The sequence below is a fragment of the Chaetodon trifascialis genome, chromosome 13 (assembly GCF_039877785.1).
Source record: "Chaetodon trifascialis isolate fChaTrf1 chromosome 13, fChaTrf1.hap1, whole genome shotgun sequence".
NCBI lineage: Eukaryota > Metazoa > Chordata > Actinopteri > Chaetodontiformes > Chaetodontidae > Chaetodon > Chaetodon trifascialis.
In genome coordinates this window covers 27702685-27727256 of record NC_092068.1, presented here as the reverse complement: position 1 = coordinate 27727256, position 24572 = coordinate 27702685, and the positions used below count along the sequence as shown (strand labels likewise).

Genomic DNA, 24572 nt, shown 5'->3' with positions numbered 1-24572 from the left:
GACAGAAAGGTCTCTGAACTGATACACTGCAGCAACATCTAGGACAGGTGTGACACCGGCTTCCATGCAGAGGGTGTTGAGGTCTGCAGAGGACAAAAATACTGGACCGCACCCAAACTGTACACACTTTTACTGCGGCCACATGCATGCTGCTTTTGTGCTGGGAGAAGCCCAGGAGATCCTGAGAAACCCGGCATGACTGATGACGATCGCTAAGCTGGACGAGCTGGACGAGCTGGACGAGCTGGACGACGGACAGGTCACAAAGTCTTCGTCCTCAAACACAAAGGTAATCCCTCTGTCCTGTGCAGAAACATACTGAAGGCCATGAGTAACATTTTTCCTCATCTCCAGGTCTTATGGCTCGTCTCCAATGGTGGAATGTAACTAAGTACATTTACTCAAGTACAGTACAATTTTGAGGTTTTTCTACTTTACTTGAGCATTCCCATTCCACTACATTTCAGAGGCAAATATTGTCCTTTTAACTCCACAGCATTAATCTGAAAGCTTTCATCACAAGTTTCTTTACAGCTTCAGACGGATCCTAAAAATATAATCAATTAATAAATGATATTTTTATGACTAAAAGACTTTATTGATCCCCAGAGGGAAATTCACGAGCTGCCCAGCAGTACATAAAGTCATTAAAGTTATCCCCATGTTTACCAGCTGCAACATTAAAGTGATGCTTACGCCTTCATGCATCAATAATAACGTTCAGTAATTTTTGCATTGTAAATACATTCTTCAGAATTCTGCATAGTAGTTTTACTCTTGGTTCTTCAAGTATATTTTGATGCCAATACTTTTGTACTTCTGTTTAAGTAAAATTCAGGACTTGTAAAAGAGTATTTCTGCATTTAGATTTGAGTACTTCTTCCACTCTTGCTTTTCTCTAATGTATCTTGCTTTAAAATGCACATTTAGTTCTAAGTCTAAATAGTGCTAATAAACGTTATTTCTACAGCACCAAGTGCTTTACATAAAGTAAATAACACAGTAGGATAAAGTTAAATAAGAAAAGACAAGATATAATAATTTTAAGGGAGAAACACACACAAAGATGCATCGTGTGTTTATCCTACAGTTAATACTGCGCCTACATGTGTACTGATCAATAATGTAATACATAGTAAATAAAATGGGGCAGTGCTCGCTGTCAGCTGTGAGCAGGAGGGGTGGAGATAATCATTGATTTTATTGAACACATGTGACATCGCTCCTGTCATTTGTCTGCCACAGGTACGCCTGAATGTGTAGTTTTCAGTATATCTCACAGTAAATGAGTTGTATCACACGTCTGTGCAGCAGGTTAAGCAGAAAGACTGATCTACTTTATCAGGCATGTTGCAATGTTTGCTCGTATAATTCTGAACTGTTTATGAGTATTTTCCTCCCAAACATTTGTAGGCTGAGGAAGCAGCTGCTCCAGTTGCTTTTATACACGTCAGTCACGTTTACTGGTTTTTACCCGACTTTTCCAGAGTGTCTGACTTTGACTGCAGCCACAGATTTGACTGCGTGAAATATTGTGAAGCACGTGTGCCATGTTTTATTGTGTTATGAAAGAACCAATATCTTTCTCTCTCCCGCCGTTTTTTAAGGTATAATTAGCTGGTGAACAATGAGTGAAACACATCTGTGAAGTTTTCATCCAGTTTAAAGTTCATCAGCTGTAGTTTTAATGACTCACTTCTCAGTGCTTCTTTCCCACCTACCAGTCAACAGGCCAGTCTGGCTGTCGTTTCACATCAGCAGCTTCTCTGCTAATGAGCTGCTGCTGTGATTGTCAGCCATAGCAGAAGTTGAAGAGCTGTAGAGCTCAGTGGTCGATTTTAGGCGAGTCGACACTGACACTGCAACAACGTCTGAACTGTTTAGACGAGAGGTTTTCTAATGTCCGAGACTTTGAGGACATGCACGAGTGTGATGAATCAGCTTTTCAGCGAAGTGCTAAAATCACCAGAAACATCAGGACTCGCCATATTTTAGGATTAGGGCAGCAACCACTGATTATGTTCAGCATCCACTAATCTGTTGATTATCTTTTAAGACAATTGATCATCATTTAGTGAAGAAATGTTTGAAAAAGAGCTCAAGGTGAAGTGACCAACAGATAAAGTCCAGAGTTTTCATTGATTGATTCACTGTCTTGATCGGCACTTTGGTTCATAAAATGCCAAAAAGTAGTGGGAACCCCAGAGTGATGTGACAGAAACAGTCAAAACCACCCAAATATTCAGTTTAGAATTATGGAAGTCAGAACAGTTGGAACAGCTGGAACCAGCACGTCTGGCAAACAATTAATTTATAAACTAAGAGATTCAGCACTACTGAAATCCCACACGAAACAGTTCAAATAAGCAATAAAAAAGCCTTAATTCAATAATAAAAGAGTTCTAATTAACATTTTTTCTCATCTTTGCTCATTTAAGTACATTTGCTTAAGCACTGGACAATGTTGAGCTACTTGAATATTTCCATTTACTTCACTACACTTTAAGGGGAAAGCTTTTTATTTGACAACTGTCGTTAATAATTACACTGTAGAACATTTCACACACCATTGATGAGCTCATTATATGATTCGTTTTTACACATGAAGTTACAGTTACATAAAGGAGTAAAATTCACCAAGCAGCAAACAACATTAACAGCTGCTTATATGCACTGCAGAATAATTCAGTAAAACACTTGACTTCATAATAACACTCACAGGGAAACACTTTTCTGCGTCATGAGTACTTTAACTTTTCATACGTTGAACCTGCGATAACTGTGGAAACAAGCCATTGATTCAAAGAGCCTGGTCTGTACCAGCTCTATATGGAAAGTGTCCTGAGACAACTTCTGTTGTGATTTGGCGCTATACAAATAAAATTGAATTGAATTGAATTGAATTGAATTGAATCCCATCGCCCATATCATGACAACTCCTTGCTCTTCATTGCGGCCTTTTTCTATCGATGAAGTAGCCAATGCACTCCTTTCCTTGGACTCCAAGATTTCTGTGGGAGACGATAAACTTGATCCCTTCTTTCTAAAAGTTGCTGCTCCAATTGTGGTCAACTACATTACACACATTCTTAACCTTTCAATTTTAAAAGGCACGTTCCCTAAGGTTTGGAAAGTGGCTTATGTAACACCGTTGCATAAAGGTGGTGGAACAGCTAACCTAAATAATTATAGACCTATTTCTAAACTATCTTGCCTGTCAAAAGTACTGGAGTCTCTTGTTAATAATCACCTAAAATCATTCATCTCAACACACTGCATCCTCAGCATGCATCATTCAGGATTTAGGGAAAGACATAGTACTATTACTGCAGCCACCTTTGTTTTAAATGACATTATTATACTGCACTTAAAAATACTTCGTAGTCTCGGATTTGACAACTTAGCTTTTTAATGGTTTCAGGGTTACCTTAGCGACCGACAGTGTGTGTGTATTGGTGATAATAAATCAGAATTTTTGCAAATAGCAAAAGGTGTCCCTCAAGGCTCTATCTCGGGGCCTGTTATGTTCTCGCTTTACATCAATGATATTACCTCAGTTGTCACTGTGAGTAATATTAATTTATATGCAGATGACACCATTTTGTACTACATTGGGAACGATGCACACTCTGCCTTAAATTCCCTCCAAAAATGTTTTTCTGATGTACAAGTTGCACTCAATAATCACAAACTTGTTCTCAATGCAGACAAAACAAAATTCATGTTCTTCACCTGATCAAAAAAAAAGAACCTTGACAGCTTCATCATTTCTACCAAGAATGGTGTAAATATTGAAAGGGTGACAGAGTATAAGTACCTTAGTATTTGGATTGATGAAAAGTTAACCTTTAAGTGTCATGTTTCCAAGCTTGTGTCTTTGTTGAGAATGAAAATTGGTTTCTTTTATAGAAACAGACCCTCCTTTCTGCTGCATTGTAGAAAGATGCTTGTTGAGGCAACTTTTTTTATCAGTTTTAGATTATGGTGATATTTTATACATGCATGCCTCTGCTGCCACTCTGAAGCCCCTGGACTCTGTTTATCACTCGGCCTTGAGATTCATCACTGGAGATACTTATGACACCCATCACTGTGACCTGTATACTAAGGTTGGGTGGCCCTCTCTCAGTGTAAGACGGGAAAGACACCGGGTTTTATTTATTTATGAATCTCTTATCGGTCTTTTACCTTCTTACATTAGTTCAATGCTTTCTTTTAATGTGGGTTCTTATCAAACTCGGTCCAGTGATTGGATCACGCTGCAGGTGCCAGCTGTTTTTACTGAACTTGGAAAATCCAGTTTTTCATATTGCGTACCTGCAACGTGGAACAACATGCAGAGCCATTTAAAGCTTTCCTCATTTTTATCCAGAGGGCAATTTAAATTTTTAACTGTATCACATTTTGCTTCTAGGTGTTCCTGTTTTACTTGATTAATGATTTTTACATTTTTACTGTTTTTAATCATTGTTGTTGCTTTCATTTATCTACTTTTGTTTTTATTGTTTTACTCAGCTACATTGTAAATGAGGTCTCTACCTCAATGTATTTCCAAGTTTAAATAAAGGTTGAATTGAACAGAAAAATGGTGAACTTGTTCACAGAGAGCTGCTGGCAGTTATGGAGCCTGATCCTGAACCTGATCATTCATCTGGAGTCGTGTTTTGTCCACTTGACTAATTTAAATTCAATGTTCACTCTGTTTTTGGTCTCCGTCAACTCCTGCGGGAAATATGTGGCCTGATTCCAAAGAAGATGGGAGACCATGCAAAATATAAATTTAATCAATATTCATCCTTTTAGACATAAACCCAACTGAAAACAGCACAAAGTCAATATATTTAACATTTGACCTCATCAGCTTCATTGATTCTTGTAAATATCTGTTTATTCCGAGTCTAATGCAGCAACACGTTTCAGGAAAAGTTGTGGAATGATCCGGAAGCACCAGTGAAAACTGAAGCCAGAGAGTGAAGCAATGAGCTGAAACCTGCTGAATATAGCCAAAATATTCTTTGTGGGTTCATCAGTATGAGCAGCCCCTTTCACATTCACATTATCATCTCATAAATTCTCTATAAAAATCTCAGTTTACGTTGCTTTTAATACTTCTGCAGCTTTACTAAGTAGTTTTAATGCAGGACTTGTAATAATGATGTGAATTCTTCTTCCACCTCTGCAGCTCTTCTGCTGTGATGATAACGTGTAGGAACAGAGATGCAGACTGTGTCCTTCCTGTCAGAGCTGAAACCTGTTTTATTTTTACCCCACAAGCCCACTTAGCACTCTGCCTTAAGTAGCACGGCTCTGTTTTGATCCTCAGTAGACACCTCATGGTGGACAGACACACAAAGACAGGAGAGACAGGCATCTCAGCGTCTCAGCACAAGTGTGATGGAATCAACGTTGTTGATTTGTCATTTGGTTGGTGCATCGCTGCCAAACAGCCACTGACGTGGTTGCCATGGAAAGAGCTCTGGTTTGGTGCATGCTAGTCTAGTTCATTTTTGTGTTAGAGATTCACTCGTCAATGCAAACACATGCAAAGGATGGATGACTCCTGCTATCTGTCGCCATTCCCTCTGCAGAACGGACTTATCGAGCTCTGTCCCTTTACAGTGCAGTCGGCCTACAGGAGATGGTAAAATATGTGCTGTAGCTGGAGTTCTGATAAGCAAAGAATCAGTCAATGACTTTCTGTATTTACCTGTGAAACGGTCATATTTTAGTGCTTGCTGATGCTAATATCACTATAGAAACCAACCTGAGGGAGAAAATGAATTTTAAAAAGTGTCATTTTTCCTCCTCCTCCTCTTCTTCTTCTGCTTTTCATTTTCCAGAACACTTTGACAAACTTCCAGAGTAGGAGTTGGAACTTGTTGCTGTTAGCTTGAGGTTTGCAGCAGGACATGAGAGCGTTTCTGCTCTTTGTTTGTCTTGTCAGGAAAAGTGAGACGTGTGCTTTACTGAGAAGACGACTTGCGGCGGCCTCGTACTTTGTGCGGCGGCCTCGTACTTTGTGCTGCGATGAAGGCAGCTGTCAGCGGATGATCTGTGATTTCTCCCAGAATGAGCGTTGACTGTTTGTTTAGAATGGGGAGAAACTCTTTGGTCGCTTCATGTTTTGACCTCACTTTGGAGATTTGAATCAGATTTTGTTTTATTGAGTCTGGGCTGAAACAAAAATCTGATTTTAATCAGACTGAAAACAGGAGTTACAACACGATACGTGACGCCAGTGACACATGCAGACTGCAGGAAGACAGCCTTGATTGCAGCTACTTCATGCTACTGTTTGTAGTCCTACATGCTTATCTCTGCTTTGATTTGTTGAACTGCTCACATTACAAACAAGCTAAAGAAGAAGAGCAGGAAATCCTCCCCACTAAAATGTGTAATTTTAATAATAATGATAATAACAGGAATAATAATAACACTAATAATATTTATTACGGGCTGCACGGTGGCGCAGCAGGTAGTGCACGTGCCTCACAGCAAGAAGGTCGCAGGTTCGATTCCCGGGTCGGGCCTCTCTGTGTGAAGTTTGCATGTTCTTCCCGTGCATGCATGGGTTCTCCCCGGGTTCTCCGGCTTCCTCCCACAGACCAAAAACATGCTCATTAGGTTGATAGGTGACTCTAAACTGCCCCTAGGTGTGAGTGTGAATGTTTGTTTGTCCTTACATGTGGCCCTGTGATCGGCTGGCGACCGCTCCAGGGTGTACCCCACCTCTCGCCCGTCGATGGCCGAGATAGGCTCCGGCCCCCCGTGACCCCGAAAGGGATAAGCGGCATAGAAAATGGATGGATGGATATTTATTACAATAAACTTTATTTATAGAGCACCATTCATGCATAAAATGTAACACAAAGTGCTCAGCATGATAAAACAATAAAAACAAGGAAAATAAATGAACATAAAGCAGAATTAAAACAGCCATCAGAAGAAGACACTTCACGTTTAGAAGATTTCATTTAAAGGTCTCCACAGATTCTGTTGATCAGCTAATAGTCGCTGCTACAGAGCAGGTGTTGTCATTGAAAGCCTAAAGCTTGGTGTTTTAGACCTGGCTCTGCTTAAAGGTGGATGACATGAAGTCACTGGACTCAAAGCACCACGAACAATCAGTACCTGATGCCTTTTAACGAGAACGTGCTGGAATGATTAAGGCGTAATTTAAAAAAAGAAGAAAAGCTGAGAGGACAGTGAGTGTGATGCCAATCAAACATTGTCTCCAGTCAGGAGTGAAATTCAAATGTCCTGTGTGGGTGGAGCGGGGGGTGCAGCGCCTCTGATGGAACACACCGTCAGGTAACATGCATATGCATATCTACATCATTACCACTGGAGTCTGCTTTTGAGAGGCTGAAGCTCACACCTGATGCTGTTTTGGTAGAAGTAAATAATAAAAGTATAAATATCTTCAAACCTGTTGCTGTGCAGGAACCACCTTCACATAATGTGACATTCGTGTCATTTTGGAAAGATGACCTTTGACCTAAGATGACCCCAAAGCAGAGGTTGTGCTCATCCACAGCTGTTTTCAGCTGTCGGTTAGTTGATCCGCCACTTCTGTCCACACTGGTAACAACTGCTCACATAGACTCACATTAATTCATGGCTCCCAGAGGATGAATCCTGATCACTTGGTGTATGACTGCAAACTAATGATATCCCCATCAGCCTCAGCTGTGCTTTGTGTTTACTGCTAATTACCAAATGTTAGCCTAATAACACTAACCTAAAATGGTGAACAATCAATGAATGTGTGAAACAGCAGCATGTTTGCATTTTGATTGTGAGCTGACATTAATACAATAATAATAACAGCAAATTTTGTGTCTGAATTCAGCCTCAGGTAAGAAAAATGTTGCTCTATGTGAAATCTTTCCACACCGCACATCATTTTTAATCGTTTGCTAAAAGCAGTAGTTGTCTTAAGTTGTGAGGGTGAATTCTGAACAATGCAGACATTGCATTGTAATGATCACAACCATCTCTGCTAAACCTCAGTAAACACAACATGGCCTGTAAAGCTTTCTTAAGGAAAGTATCAACTCTGAAAAAACAGTTAAGACACAAGCGGCAAAAGAAAATTATAGGACACCAAAAAAAAGGAATAAAAGAATTTCGTGGCTCATTATCCGCTGATTTCTGTCAGCCCTCATGGCTGAAGAGCATCAGCGCGAGAAGACAAGTGAGGACGAGGTCTGAGACATGGAGGCGCTGCAGCTCTGCCAGCACGCAGGCTTTGCACAGATATAACATCATATAACAGCACAAAAATCTATCTGTGCAACAATTAGCAGCGCTGAAACTCCTCCATATTGTCGTCATGACAACACCAGGACAATGTCGGTCAGGGTTCAAGCAGTTACAAGACAACAGAAGGCGATGATAGAGAAAACAGAGCAGCAAAGACGGAGACGCAGAGAGGACAGGAGACAGATGGAGCCAAGAGAGACGAATCATCAGATTTGTTTGGAGGAAATTTGTGTTTAAATTCATTGTGAAATTACAGGAGACTGAAATAAAATGTCACAGAGACAGAAACTGCAGGATGTGGTCGCTGGTTACCTAGAAATAGACTTATGTATATATAGAGATAGATTAGGGAAGTGATATATGGCTCAGTAATTATTTTGGCAGGCAGACAGCACAGTAAAGCAGGTGTATGAGCGTCCAGTGCGCAGGGAGTTCACACTGTACGACTGAGCAGAGCGAGCGAGCGTCCAGGTTTGATTCCCGCTGATGAAAGCATAAACTTCTCAAGTAAGTTATGAGGTTACAGAGTATTATACATAATTCCTGAGGCTGTAAAATGGCACAGTGAGCAAATGCTGGGGTAATGTAAGGTTGTGCACACAGTGTAAAGCAAAGTGAGATGTGCAATTACTGCCTCAATAGCACAGAGCAGCAGGGGAGCGCTGCCACAGGGGTGGACACAATAACACGAAGGCCCATTCAGTCTAATGTATATACAACAGCTGTGTAGCAAATGCTAATACTGCAAGCCTGTAATGTTTAGTTTTGGCAGAGTGTCACGGAGGTGATGATGAGTCAAACTCTACCGCGACTCATGAGGCCGTGTGGCGCCGTAGCAAAGGCTTTGTTTTATTCTAACAAGCTATGTTAGAAGCAGTTTGGAAGCCTTTTTAGATTTAAGGAGGAGTGCTGGTTGTTTCATGTATGCTGGTGCTACAGATGAATGGAATAAACAGCCCTTTGCATTAAAGGGGGTGTCCAACCCATTGCCTTTAAGGCCCCAGTTGAAAAGGGATGGATCGTAACCACAGGTCAGATTTTTCCAGCAGATTCCTTTAATGTTTGTGCTTTTGATGAGATGTCTCTTTCTAGATGTTGGCACTTTTTTAAACTTTTAGCTTTTTCCATTTGTAAATGATGATATACGTACATGTTCATTCAGTGAAAGGAGAATAAATGGTGTTTTTCTAAGTGTGTATTTTGTCTTGTATCACTCACCATCTAATTTCAATTAAATAAAGGTAGACTACAGGTATTCGTGGTCTTGTGTCCACTCCCTGTGTACAGCTTGCTCAGTTTTCTTTAGTGTTTATCCCCAAAATTGTTCATCGTGGCCCAGCATGCACGATGGAGGCATTTCTTTCCTCAAGAAATCATTTGCAAAGCTTTATCTTTCCAAAAATATTTTAAATCCTGCATGGTTGACACTGTTAGCCAGCTAGCAGTCCTCTTGACCAGCAGCTCTCATTCAGTGGATTAGCATGAAACCTTCTGTAGGAATGTGTATGTGATTCCCGCATGCATGCACATGTGCGTCCTCATATGTGTGAGATTTGAAAAAAATCAAAAAATTGCTTCACAGCACTACTAGTTGTCAGAAACTCACCATGGTACCTTTAACAGGTTCTTCTCATCTTGCTGCAGCTCAGGACGCATTCAATAGGCAACATGGCTGCAGGGTGCGGTCAGAGGTGCAGCTCTGCACTGAAAGCATGCAGCTGAGAAACGTCCGTCTGAGCCATGCGGCTCAATATGTTGCAGCTTTAAATATTTCCCGCAGGTTTACCTGTTTTGGTAAATCTCCTCCTCGCAGCATTAAAGCACCACTGCTAGTGGAGTGAAGCAGCCGCCTCACCTGAGTCATTACTGCAGCCATTTTATTCATTGAGTTGTCATACAGTGTGTTCACGCCTGAGTGCCACTCCTGTGCCCTGTGGGCCACTGTAAGGTGAACTGTTGGAGCTTTGGCTTCGGGCCGTAAGGGTGAGGGGAAATGAAGTGGGTTCTTGATAAGAAGCGAGGATGCAGCTTAAGGCGGGGGCATTTCTGAGATTTCACAGCCAGCAGAAGAAGAAACTACTGGTCACACAAACCAGCCCTTTGACATAAGTTCAAACAAATAATGAAAGAAAATCAGATGTTTAAAGATGCAGACGAGACAAAACCTCCTTTTTAATATCTGCCAGAAGTTTTCAGCAAGAGTTAAGAAGTTTGAACAAATCTTGGAGGTACACATTAAAACACTCCAGTCTGTTATTTTGTACTTACCCACCTACAAATCCACCCATGCAGAGGGCCAACATCCCACTGAAAATGAGATTAAAGGATTAAAAAACAAAATAAAACATATCCTTCATTTTGCATAACACAATTAAGAGAGTGTGAGGCTGTCAGCCAGTTGAATGGGAGGTGAGTCCAGATCCTGTGGAGGAGCCTGGCGACAGAAAGAACAGCCCTCCCACAGCGCTCCTCCTCCTCGCTACAGTTCCTACACTCAAAGCAGCACAGTGTTTCTTTCACTCTTCAACTGGCTTCCATTAGCAACCTCCTGACAATGAAAACACTGGATGTCTGCTACAATAAATCACTGCCTGTTTGTGTTATGGGCTGCCTGCACTTGCAAGAGCTAAGTTCACAAACGTACTGCAGACGCACTCAAAGAGAAGTTTGACTTCACTGAAAACAGAAGTTCTTAAAGATCCCCTCCAGACACGATTTAAGATGGACGCAAAATACTCTGCATTGACTAATAATTGGTGTCTGATATGGTTTCTCCACACACCAAAAAATTCAGTTATCTTGTTAAAGTCCTTAAAATGACATCTAGTTCTTCCTCACTGAAAATTCTGGCTTCCATGAATATGTAATTGTTTTTCATTTCCAAAGTTTAGCTGTTGGACACAAGATGTCTCCCACTGTACTGAAAAGTCCGTTCTCAGGCTTCAGATTTCCACATCACGTTGTTAAAGTTGATCAAATAGATATCTTTGATGTTTGATATTTGATATTTCTATACTTCCCTCATAACAGAAATAAAGCTCTCTCTTATCTTTAATGCTTTTAATTAGTCGAATAAGGTCTATTTCTTGAGCTCAGTCATGACGCTTAGTAGAAGCCATGAGTAGTTTTGTTGTCACTATTAGACACATTAGTGATGATATTATTACTCAGTTATTTCATTCATTTGCAGCCAAAGGTCTTTCAGTAATAAGCGCACACTCTCACACCGCTGTAATCATCACATTTGAAGTTTAGGAGAAGAAGCCAGAGGATCTCTGGCGCTCTGATGTTCTGACCTCAAACCAGCCAACGATTCACAGCCGGAGCTCGGCACAGTAACACGAGCAGGGATGAGCTGACCTGTTCCTGTCTCCATAATCAGTACTGATTAAAAGGAACAGGATGAGGAAGTGGAGTAAAAGTGCTGCTGAAACGATCTGTCAATTAGTCAATTTTCAACAGCCATTCTGATAATTAATCATTTGATTCATTTCTCAAACAAAAACACAATTCCAGCTTCGTCATCGTGAGGATTTTCTGCTTTTTCTTTGTGACAATAAACTGAACACACTTGAATTTTGGACTGTTGGTGGGAAAAAACAAGTATTTTGGAGGGTGACGCCTTGTATTTGACTAAACTGTGATTTTTAATAAAAATGACAAAAGTCATCGGCAGGTTAATCAAGAGTAAAAAAAACCCTGTGAACAATATGCTACAGTAAAGCAACCTTTACAGCCTTAAACCTTATAGACACAATGTCCTGCTGACATTCTATTGGATTTGTATGTTGATTTGATGCATGTTAACGGTCTGGTTACACATCCAGCAGACACAGAGCGACACTATCATCTGCCTGGAGTTCCCTGAAGAAAATATCTGGCTCTTTAGCTGCTCGATGTTGCTCTAACTGTGTGCGTTTGCCGTGTGGTGCCGTCCGGGTAGCGTGCAAAGGGTTGATTTAAGCTCGTTTGAAGAAAACGGCCGCCTGCTGCGGCTGGAAATGAGGTTGACGAGAGCGCTGGGGCCGAACTGTGCGGTGAACGTGCCTGAAAGTGCAAACGACGAGCGAAAAGAGGCTAAAAGCTTTGATAGAGCCGCAGATTTGACCCAACGCAGGCGTTCGGTTTACCGTCGATACAAATATGTTAATTTTTAGGAGTATGAGAGCTTCGGACAAACTTCAGGTTGGCGCTGCACCTCCTGTTGTTTGACCTCCTATTGGCCTGTTCTCTGAAAATGGCCCTTCTGCTGTAGGTGTGTGACAGAGTGTGTGTATGTATCTAAAGTGGCGAGCAGCCTTTGTCCCTCAGCACTCAGACTTCCTGATTGCTGTTATTTGGTCAGCCATGGCACCCGCTCGCTGCAATTTACAGGATGCAAGAGGGTGTGTGTGCGTGTGTGTGCGTGTGTGTGTGTGTGTGTGTGTGTGTGTGTGTGTGTGTGTGTGTGTGTGTGTGTGTGTGTGTGTGAAGAGAAAAGAAAGAAGCAGGAGAGGAGCGAAGGGAAAGAAGAGTGTGGCAATTTGCAGTAAGCACGAGTGTGTTTCTCCAAATGTGTGTGTGAGTGTGTAGACAGTTCAAGTAGCAATTTGGAGTAAGCAAGTGTGCGCTCGCCTGTGTGTTTGTGTGTGTCGACAGCTCCAGCAGCTTTTCGAGTGGCTACTTTGATGTCTGACCCACTTTGGCTGTTGCTGAGTATAAAGCTATTTATTTAGTTGTGTGTGTGTGTGTGTGTGTGTGTGTGTGTGTGTGTGTGTGTGTGTAAAGCTATTTATCTGGCAGTGGACTGGGAGAGTTTTGCTGTGTTGCTGTTGGACCCTCAGCATCTGCTGGTGGAGACAGCAGAACATCTCACGCTCCGTCTCCTCCTCCTCCTCTTTCTCTTTCCTCCTTCCATCTTTGCCATTTTTTCTCTCCCCAGCTCCTTCTTCTCCTTGTCACACTGCCCTCCTCCTCCTCCTCCTCCTCCTCCTCCTCCTCTTAATGTAATGTCTTCTCCTCTCTTCATGCCTCGTACTACTCTGTACTTCCATCTTCCGCGTGCCATTAACTCCCTCTGATATAGTGGTTAGTTGTGGCTCTCAGCTCTGATTGGCTGAATCGTGTTAGACGCTGCTGCAAATTACCAGATAAATCTTTTTTTTCCTGCTGCCAGACTGACAGACACCACGAGCTGGAATGCAACCAGAAATAAACACAGAGTCCAGACTCTAAAGAGCCCAAAGAGTCTGGACTGCAGAGCTAAAATGGTCTACCTGCACAGCTGCAGGCTCGTTTAGTCAAAGGGCAAATTTCATTTTGGTTTAGTTTTGTACCGATTTTTTTAACAGCTATATAAACTGAAGTGCTGGTTTCTTTATATTCAAACTAAGGTAGAACAATTAAAACACACCTGTTAACGAGTCATACTCCACCTTCACTTGTTATTTAAAGGATGAGGCTGGAGCTATTCTAGATTTTCCTCACTGTCAACAGGACTAAAACCAACCATGTGTTTGTCCTTCCTGACTTCTTTCCCTGTTTCTGACTCTCAAACTCAAAAAAGAAATAGAGCACTTGCTGGGACCTATTTTCAGGGGTGGATTAATCCGCATTTCATCCTCCTATGTTTTCGGGGCAGCAGGACGGTGAATCAGAGTACTTTATTGATCCCATTCTACAGCAGTAATAAACTTGAAAAGGGAAATAATAAATATCTTTGAGAAGATGTGAAAATATGTACACTAGAGAATCTAAAATATGTAAACTTAAATATGTAAAGTATGTGTATTCTGCAGTAGCAACAGTCGATATAGGATATCAACATATCTGTTGTGCTACATTCTGCATCAAGGAACAGAATACTAGAATACTACAGCCGCTAATACTAATACCATAATACCAATACTAGCAAAAATAATAAGCATGGCGATAGTACATTTATACATATACATTTATACAATTATTATCATTATATAATATTCTTATTAATAATATTAAACTACTGGTAGTAGAAGAATGCAGTAGAAATATGCAGTACATAATGTACATATACACCATAGTTAGTAAGTATGTGAGCTGTTTTTATGGCACGACGAACGAGATGAATCAAACTGTGGGACAAAGATTTTATCTGCAGTTATACTTCATGATTCCACCAAGCAGCCACAGTAATGATACCAGTGTTCCCAGTGATGTGGTCAACAGTGACAACAAATAGCCCCATCAGCTTTATTTGGCACCATAATCTCAACATCAGATCTGTTCAGTGGCTGTTTTCTGGACATCTGGACAAACTGTTTGCACAGTTTTCATGGTCCAAACTTCCATCCACTGTTTTTTGTGTTACATTTAATACAGACATTTACATCTCTGTCTTTTCCTTATATTGTATCCTTATATTGTTCCTTATATTAGTGTATTTCCTCGGCTTCCTCTGTGGTTGTTCTTGCACTGCAGATCTCAGAGATCATTTGTCGGTGCAGTCGGTACCATGACGTCTCTTTCTTCAGGTAATCTGTCGACCATGGAGGAGCTCTTTTCATTGTATGTTGCACCATGATTGTTATCGCAGGTCTGGCCTGGTTTGACTTACTAGGGTTTTTAAAGAATTGGACTCCAATGTGGTGCAGATGTGTGGACGTTAATCATGTTGAGCTGCAGCTGACATTATTTTCATTTTAATATCAGAAAATGGAGAAAAAAGCCCATCACAATTTCCCAAAACCCAAGGTGGTGTCTTCAAACTGCTAGTTGTTTGACCGACAGTCCAAACCCAAAGATATTCAGTTAACAGCGACATAAAACAGCAAATCCTCACATTGAAGGAGGTGAATGAAATGACTAAATCATTAAATTCCTTCCTTTTCAAACTGCAGGCACTAGTTTCCTGTATTTGCAACAATACAAGTTGAGCCGATGTTTATTCATTAATTTTCAGCACGTCGAGCATCCTCGGATTCAATTCAATTCAATTCAATTCAATTCAATTCAGTTCAATTCAATTCAATTCAATTCAATTCAATTCAATATACCTTTATTAATCCCGCAACGGGAAATTCCAATTTACAGCAGCATCAGTAAAAGATAGATTAGTTAAATACATAAGTAAAAACAATAAGTATATAGAAAAGAGTGTAATAAAAATGAACATTATCTTAAATTATAAATTGTATAGGCAGACTGTTATGTACGTACAGGATGGATAGCACAGATTATTGCACCAATTAGTGTCCAGATGATTTACAGATAATTTGTAGATTACTTGGAGCAGTTTTCGTTGTGCAGTCTGACGGCTGCAGGAAGGAAAGACCTGCGACGCTCCTTCACACACTTTGGATGCAGCATCCTGTCACTGATGGAGCTCCTCAGTGCAGTGAGTGTGTGTTGGAGGGGGTGGGAGTCATTGTCTGTCATGGAGGACAGCTTGGCTGTCATCCTCCTCTCCCCCACCTCCTCCACCTGTTCCAGAGGACATCCCAGGACAGAGCTGGCCTTCCTGATGAGTTTGTCCCGCCTCTTCCTGTCAGCTGCTGTGATGCTGCTCCCCCAGCAGACTACACCATAGAACAAGGCAGAGGCCACAACAGAGTCATAGAAGGTCTTCAGGAGTGCCCCCCCCCCCACCCCCCCCCACCCCAAAAGACCTCAGCCTCCTGAGCAGGTAGAGTCTGCCCTGATGAAGTTAGACAACTAAATGCCGCCTTGAGGAGGAGGAAGCGACTCGATGGAGTTGTACGAGTTTAACCTTTGATTTGAAATGAAAACTTGCCTGACAGTGGAAACCTTGGCATGAGTTGGGATTTAAGTCAGGTCAGGAGTTGAAGGTAAATACACACTTTGATCCACCAGCTCAGCCTCCACTCTCCGACTTTGCACTTTGCAATTTCACTGTCAGACCTCGGACTGTATGCACTGCTTCATGTACGATTTTCATGTCGGGGGAAACATATTTCTCTCATTTTTCATGCATTCAATATTCACACCGTGCTGCACTTCTTCACCTCTGTCTGCCACTGCTGTTATAGTCAACAATAGCAAAACTGGCATTTCTATGAAGAAATGCAGCTTCCAGCTCTATCATTTCTAATACTGCATTGCACTGACGTTAAGACAGTTTTATGAAAGAAGCAATAAGCCACTCGGCAGCTCACTTTACTCTGATGTTAAATCAGCTACAGGATTTTTAAAAGACAAAGACTTTTCTGCTGAAATCACTGTGGCCTCTCGTGGCTTACTCTTTAATTTTCTGCTCCTCCGGTCTCCTCGCTTCTTTTTTCTTCCCCCACATCTCCCTCCTGCTCTCCTCCTCGCCTCTGTGTTTTGATGTAATTGAGGAGGAGGTGGTGCACAGTTCTCCCCCACAGCCGAGAGTCCAGAGAGTGAAACCTCTAATCAGCGACGTCAACAGCTGACACTTTGCAGAGCTGCACCACAGATGCTGGAAACAGGACTGGCTTTGTGGACTCGTGAAGTGATTGCATGAGCTCCTGACACCCATATCGCACAAATTTTTAATTTTGCAAAGCAACCAAAAGCAGCAGCCGTAAAAATCTATATCTATACTGACCCTGCTGTTACTGCATCCACAGTCCATCCTTTCACTGTTAGTACGATGACGCTTGAAGCAATGAAAGCTCGAGCTGAGCTTTTTTTTATTTCTTTAACAAAACAGGCTGTGACACAGAAATGCTCAATAAATGAAACTCTGCTCTTGTTCCTCTGTAATAAGTGAAACCTTCACTCAAGCAATTTCGCTCCGATCCCAGTGCGGGCGCTGATCCTCCTTTGGCGTATTAACATTTAAATGAACATTTATGCGGTCACAGGTGTGCGTTTATTGGGTGTTTAACAATGGCTTCAGCTCAGCCAATCAGAGCTGAGGACAAGTGGTATCCATTTTATAAGTCATCATTAACAGATGTCACACTCACTGATGTTTCTGCAGAGCACGGTCAGCATTCGCAAATCTATTCCTGACTGGAAGATCTCTTTCCACTTTAAGGTGAGAAGTCTGATTTCACCCTGAAGTCTTTCTCCTGTTTTTTGGTTGCTGTCGTGGTCGTCTGAAGGGGAAAAGGCTGATGAATGAACAGCAGTTAAATGAGAGACAGAGCTCAGCACTGTCATCTGTAAAGCTTTAGCTCGGATGTCACAGTTCAATCACTATGGATTATGGCTTTAAGAGGGGCTGCCTGCCAAAATAGCCTCAATGTGGATGTGTGTGTCTGTGTGTGTGTGTCCTGTTTGATATACAGAGAAGGTTTTCTGCCTGTTCTCCTTCAGTTTGGCACTTAAATGGTTAAAGCCACAGACCATTAAGTGACGTTAAGGCTGAAAAGAAACACTGTGAAATGGATATTATTTACAAAATACATACAGATCAAATTCAACATCATTCGTAGGTTGAGTGTTTTATTCTACAAAGAGTCATTTCTCATATCACTGAAGGCTGGCCACTTCCTGAGAAGGGGGCTGAGGCTACAGGGGCAAAACGACATGACAGTAACTGTACAAAAGGAAATTTCAGCATTTTTCATTTCGAAATGGACAGTTGTGTTTGAATTCATGCTGAAGTCTTTTCTTTGGTCAGTTAACTGTTTTATTGATTATTGATCATTTCCCAGCAGAGTTGGAGGGAGAATTAACATTGTTTACTTACTCTAGGACAAATTAGCAACACGATAAAATACTCACTCTGTAAAAATCATGGAATTAAAAGTAAAAGTACACGAGCATAGAATCAGTAACGTGGAAAATGGCAAAATGATGTTGTAGCTGATCAGTATGGAGCTATTTTTAACTACTCTGTATTCTGTTGTACATGTGTGTCATGAAATTCTTTAAACTAACTACTGAAAATACATGTCCCTCTTAAATAAGGGTGGGGAACTTCCAACCAACGAGGCATTTCATGAATACAAAAAAGAACTCTGAAATACAGAAAAATTGAAAGAAACTGACAAAAAATAGTAGACTAAAATGTCCCTCTGAGTGGTCCTTGAACACAGCATGCGAGTAGCAGTTGCTGTCAAAGCATCACAGCAACGGTCAAGAAAACAAGAGCAGATGCTGATTGTCATGTTTTTGAAGAGAAAGGGACTTTTTTTTGTTGTTAAAGGAAAAGGCAAATCTTTTAAGTTAGTGTCTGGGGACGAGCTCACAAATCTTAAGAGTCATCACAGCTTGAAACATGCTGAACTGGATGAGCTTCAATTCAATTCAATTCAATTTTATTTGTATACTGTAGCGCCAAATCACAACAGAAGTTGTCTCAGGACTCTTTCCATACAGAGCTGCTACAGACCAAACTCTTTATCTACAGAGGACCAACAATTCCCCCATGAGCAAGCACTTGGCGACAGCGGCGAGGAAAAACTTCCTTTTAACAGGCAGAAACCTCGAGCAGAACCAGACTCTGGGTGGGCGGCCATCTGCCTCCACCTGCAGGACAAATGCTCTTGGATGAAGTTGACGCTCTTCAGTGGAGTTTGGATGCTCCACAGCAGCTTTCACAGACCACATTCACACAGAGACGGTGTTCTACAGGCAGGTTTGTGCTGAGCGAGATAACAGCGAAGGAGCTGAACCTTCAAAAGGACAAATCGTGAAGGAGAGCCTCGTTGCTGCAGTGGCAAGAAAGGTCATTGATAGAAAAAAGGTTCCCATGCCTTCTCTAAACTTGAAACGGCAGAAAACTCACGTGAAGACAACCTCAAAAGAGCTTTTGTTACAGGTGAGAAGAAGGAATATAATCCAGGAATTCCAGTCAGAGAAACAGTAACGGAGAGCCTTTAAAGGTTGATCCTGGGCAGCTCTTAATTATTCCTCAGCATTGGGACCCCCACTGTGTCAAAGCAGAATTCACTTTGAAATGAATGAGGAGGCTGCATTTTTCCAAGCAGGGCTAATATCGGTCTGAGAACAGAAAGTTAATAATTCCATGAATTATTACACTCATATCATTACAGACTGTGAAGGAAAACAGCTATGCAAAATCTCTTTGAAGATCAGGTGTCGTACCATTAACCATTACCCTTTTTTATATGTAACAGTCACACGGACAGACAGTATTATCTCAGTGTAATGTCTCCAACTGTCGGCTGGGTATTGAGTCAGGCCTAACCCAAAAATGACAGCTGTTCACTAAAGAATCTACTTAAATTGTGGATTTTTTACTAAGTGCTGCATTCCCCAAGTCTCAGCTATACATGAGGAGGAAAAAGTCATCAGAAGTCTAAAAGCACCAATAAGAGTGACGCTAAAATAACAAATGTCCAGGTTTCATAGTTAACACAAACCAAGCTCTCAGTGCGGCAGAAACAGCTGAACATCGCTGCCAGCAGCAGCACTTCAGAGCCACAACAGTGACTGAGATACTTAGACTGCAGGATGAAAGCAGCGAGTATGTTTCTTAATTCTATATTACAAAGTCAAGCCACTTAAGAGGCTGACAATCAGCACATTAACATCACGTCGGGTGGAGTCGTTCAGGCTGATGTTGGAGCCTCGCCGAACCGGCGTGCAGCTCTCAGCTCTGGCCAGTTCATCCACTCGGCTCCTGAACTGTAATCACTCCTCTGTTTGGGCCGGTGTGATGCTGGCAGCAGCTCAGCACCCACAGCCAGGAAGTGCATCAGCATTTCATTGCTGAACTATGATTAAAACACAAGCTCTTCATTTCATGGCGTGACAGTCTGTGAGATCTTCATTTCATGGCTGTGAGAGAGCAGCAGAAACAACGGAGCGTCTGTTTCACAGGTAAAACCCGATGCAGGTCTTGATGTTTGAGCTTAATGCTGTTGAGTCCGAACTGTCACAGTTACGTCTGTAATGTGATCAAAGTGTGATTGTCTGTTTATTAGAAAACAAAAAAGATTGTCAGAAACAGCTTGATGCTAAATAAATAAGATTTTGAAATAATGATGTGTGTCAGAAGTCTCTTACAGAAAACGATGCCTGACTTCAGGAAAAGATGTCAAACAAGCTTAAATGCAGTTGATTTTGATTGGTGTTGATGGATCAGGGAGGATGACAAACCATATTTACCCGGTTAGATGACGACTGATTATAGGATTGACTCCCTCGTTTGCAACATGTTTTTTGGAAAAATATGATAAATAATTACGTGAGAATGTCCGCTTTCCTCTTGTGAGGGAGAAACATGAAAAACCATCCATCCATCCATCCATTTTCTATGCCGCTTATCCCTTTCGGGGTCGCGGGGAAACATGAAAAACCTACATCTGAAACTCATTTATGAAGTTCAGCTCACACTCGCTCCTGTCAGCCGTCACCACTTTTCATTTAATTACGTGGTTCTTGTTGCTTGACGTATGATTTGCTCTTCCGTCTGTTTCTGTAAAAATGCGACACAAGTTGTGTCTTTGGGAATTTATTTCCTCTGTGGCAGCAAACCACAAACTACTGAGTGACACTGCTCTCCACGTCCCATGTCGTGAATATATGGACGTAGATGTGCATAATAAACCCAAATGATCTTTCTGTCTTTAGTTATGTTGCTGAAAGTGTCTGATCATGCAAACCCAGAATCCTTTTCTGTAAAGGAGAGACATCAACATGATGAAAAACACCCTGACATCCTCCTTGGTTGTTTCAGACACTTCCTCATTCAAATGGTTTTGGTCGATCATGGCTAAATCAAGATCCTGCCAGCGATTTCTCCTTTTTTGGACTGCAGGGCTCAACGTCAAATCAATCGCACCCCCAGAAACTTGGAATTTGAATGGGAGTCCGACTTCTTATGGAGAAGAAAATTGGTGGTGAGGGAAGCTCAAGAACAGCCACTTATTGAGCACAGGAGCTGCTCGAGGCTGCCCCCCCACCCCCCCACATTATCCTCACTCAACCGGTGTTCTATCCCGGGATGAGTCTGTAAAACTGCTCAAGCTCACAGACGACGCCACAGTCGTTGGGCTGATTACCGATGATGAATCACTTTACATAGCCAGCGATGGAGGCACAGTGGAGAGGCATTCAATCTGAAATAACCTTTTATTTCACCTGAGCAGGCGCAACAACAAAAAAGAAACTCCAGGCGAGAAGTGAGATGCAATCAGTCATCATAAATGAGAAGAAAAGTGGAAAGGCTAAAAAACTTTTTAGTTCCTCAGCAGTAAAACATTGTCAGCTTTGAAATGGGAGAGCGGTGTTGACAGCGTGGTGAAAAAGGCCCATCAGAGATTCCACTGACTCAGACGACTACACCATGTTTGATGCGTCTCTGGCAGCCATGACCCATTTCTGCACAGTAGCAGGAGTGATCAAAAATGTTAGAACAAATGTTATTGCTTTCCATTGCTTCCCTGTGGTTTTGGGCTTTCCGAGCCTTGACTTCCTGCAAGAGGAAGTATTCGTCTGTGCTACACAACCATTAGCAGCCATCCATGGTGCACAGTAATGCCTCGAGGACCACACAGATCCACCGCTTCCCCCAAGTTAATGTAGTAACACCACACTGGAATGATACTACATCACCAGTAAAAGTCCTGTATTGACGTTTTTATCGGTGGGCAAATATTAGCAGTAAGGTATGCTTCAGCATCAAAACTACAAGCGCTGATTGTGAAAACTGGTCTTTGTCACAGTTTTAAATGCTAAAAATTGGAGAAAATGAAGAAGAAATGTACTTTATTTATCACACATAGCTGCACACACTACACGCACTCGCCATGCTTCCGCATTTGACCCGTCCTCGGTCTGTCGATCCTCCGCGGCAGACCAGGAGCGGTGGGCTGCCAGCTGCCAGCCGATGCCGGTGCCCGCGCCCGGGGACCCATCCTTCTCGTCACCGTTGGTCAGGTGGTGGTCTTCTTGCATGTTTTTAGTGGGGGTTATTACGGAGGAAACCCCGGGTGAACACGGGGTGAACATGCAAACTCCACACAGAAAGGCCCTTTTTCCTCGAGCAGCAGGCACTGAAGGCATGGTGGAGGACACGCCACCAGCACCCACAGCGGGATTTGAACCGGGGACCTTCTAGCTGTGAGGCGACAGTGTTACCACTTGTGCCACCGTGCTACCCAAAATAATAATAAATGATAATGAAGCATGAAAATCTCCAAAGCTGGACATAAAATGAACCAACAAAGGAGGGATTATATGCTTCTTCACTGGCTGAGAAGGTCTCTAAACTCTTCAGATAATCTCTAAAAGTGCATGTTGTTGAGCAGCAGGAAGGTTGATTTTAAGAATTCATTAATTAATTAGTGCTCAGATAAATGTAGTGTAGAAAGAACATATTCCCAAATTTCACAAAAACCCCTAATTAAGTAAAGTGAGTAAATGTACCCACGCAGCTTGTCTCTGTGTTTTTTTGAAGCTGTAACACATGAACGTGTCCGTCTGAGGAGGCTGAACAGCTTGAAGTCCAAGACAAAATGACATGAAGTTGTTCTTCTTCAGTCCAGCAAAGCAAAAGAGCAGCAAAAAATAAAATAAAATAAAATGCTGCAGTCGATCATTTAACAACTAAATTCTGCTGTTTGTGATTAAAAAAGGTGAATAATAATGAGAAAAGTATTTTTTCTGTTGAAACGAGTAAAGTGGACTGGAAATTCAACAACTGGGTAGTTTTTCTGACTTGAAAACTTAAAAACATTCAGAATAAAAAATGAAGGTGAAGGTGGAAGAACGAAGCTGACCAATCACAGCAGACTGGGCTCTTCCAAAGAGACAGGAGGAAAAGGTGCTGCAGCAATGTACACGATGAGAAAAGCATTGTATTTTTCAACATGCATGCATGTTTGAGTAGACCCCTCAAATAAAAGTATGACCTGAAAATGAGCATGTTATGGCCTCTTTAAACAGCTCTGGCAGTTTTGGGATATTCAGGCCCAAACTCTCAGTGCTGGACTGTTAGCATGCGCTAAAACACGCGTTCCACTAATAGTGGAAAAACAGCGGCTCCACTTTTCTTGCACGTCATGCGCCAACCTCACCAAAGCAAAGTCCTCGTATGTGTAAAATCATACTTGGCAATAAGGCTTTTTCTGATTCTGATTCTGATTCTGATTTGCTGGGTTTTCTGGCCAGAGCCCTTTGCATCAGCACTCCCTCCAAGCCAATGCAACGGTCCCATTGAAATGACTGAGGATCTGTCTGAACACGTCCTTAAAGTCAGAAAAAACAAAGATAAAATCAAAAGCTCGCTGATGTTGACTTGAATAAAACAACTGAAAACGAATGAAGACTGAAAGATAAAATATGTTTAAACACAAACAGAGAATTCGCTTCCTCACTCAAAGACAAGGACTGTGCACACAAGGCAACAGGATAAAACCAAAGGACGACTTTTGTTCGGGCATCTGTTTGCATTGAATTCTCATTAAGATTTGAATGCTGGAACATAAGCATTGAATTTAATTTTTTTACAAATTTGCCTTTATGTTTATTAAAATTACGCAGCTTTTTAATTCTGACATCTTACAAGCCACCAGCAACCTTCTTATGAGATATTTCTCCTTCTGTCTATTTCGAGCTCCTCTGGTACATAAATCACTTTAAAGTTATTTTTGTGTGAAAATATCATAAATGTTTCAGCGTATTTTGTTTCTCGTTAAGCCCAAAGAGAGTGACAGGAGGCACAGCGGCTCATTACCGGACGTGTTTCTGAAAGGCTTTGTCTCTTTGCTGCTGATGAAGTGCACAATAAAGCACCGCTGAGGTTTTCTTAACATGTTTTTGAGTAGTTTCTGTGGTCGAAGCGAAGGAAGGAAACCATAATGCACTGCTGCTGGTGCACCGCCGAGTCTATATTAACTCATTCACCATGAAGTGCCTGCCCGAGTGGACGCATCCATCAAGCTTTCTGGAAAGTGTTTGCAGGAAAAAAGGATCCAAAAGACGGTAAGTAGAGAGAAGAGTTCAGTGCTGAAAGATCACACACACACACACACACACACACACACACACACACACACACACACACACTTTTTAAAACTAATTCCATACAGTCAGGTTTTAATGTCAGAAGGTTTCTTGTTGTTTTTTAAAGGTCACTGAAGCGAATTACTGAAAACCGTTGATTCTGTAATAAAGTGAACTTGACTTGGCAGACACACATCTACACACACACCAACACACACACACACACCTACACACTGATGGAAACATTGCACACGTCAGACACACACACTCACACAGCCCCAGGTGTTGAACATGTTGACTTTTGACGCTATTTTAGTCATTGAACATGATGATCCCAGCTGTCTTAGTGCCTTCTGGACACACACACACACACACACACACACACACACACACACACACACACACACACACACACACACACACACACACAGTCTCAGTCC

General features: G+C 41.8%; 1 protein-coding gene across 1 annotated transcript in view; it reads right to left on the bottom strand.

Annotated features, from left to right (window-relative positions):
* Nucleotides 1-24572, bottom strand: part of LOC139341288 (uncharacterized) — a 209831-nt gene that overhangs the window by 112235 nt on the left and 73024 nt on the right. The gene's annotated exons all lie outside the window — the stretch shown is intronic.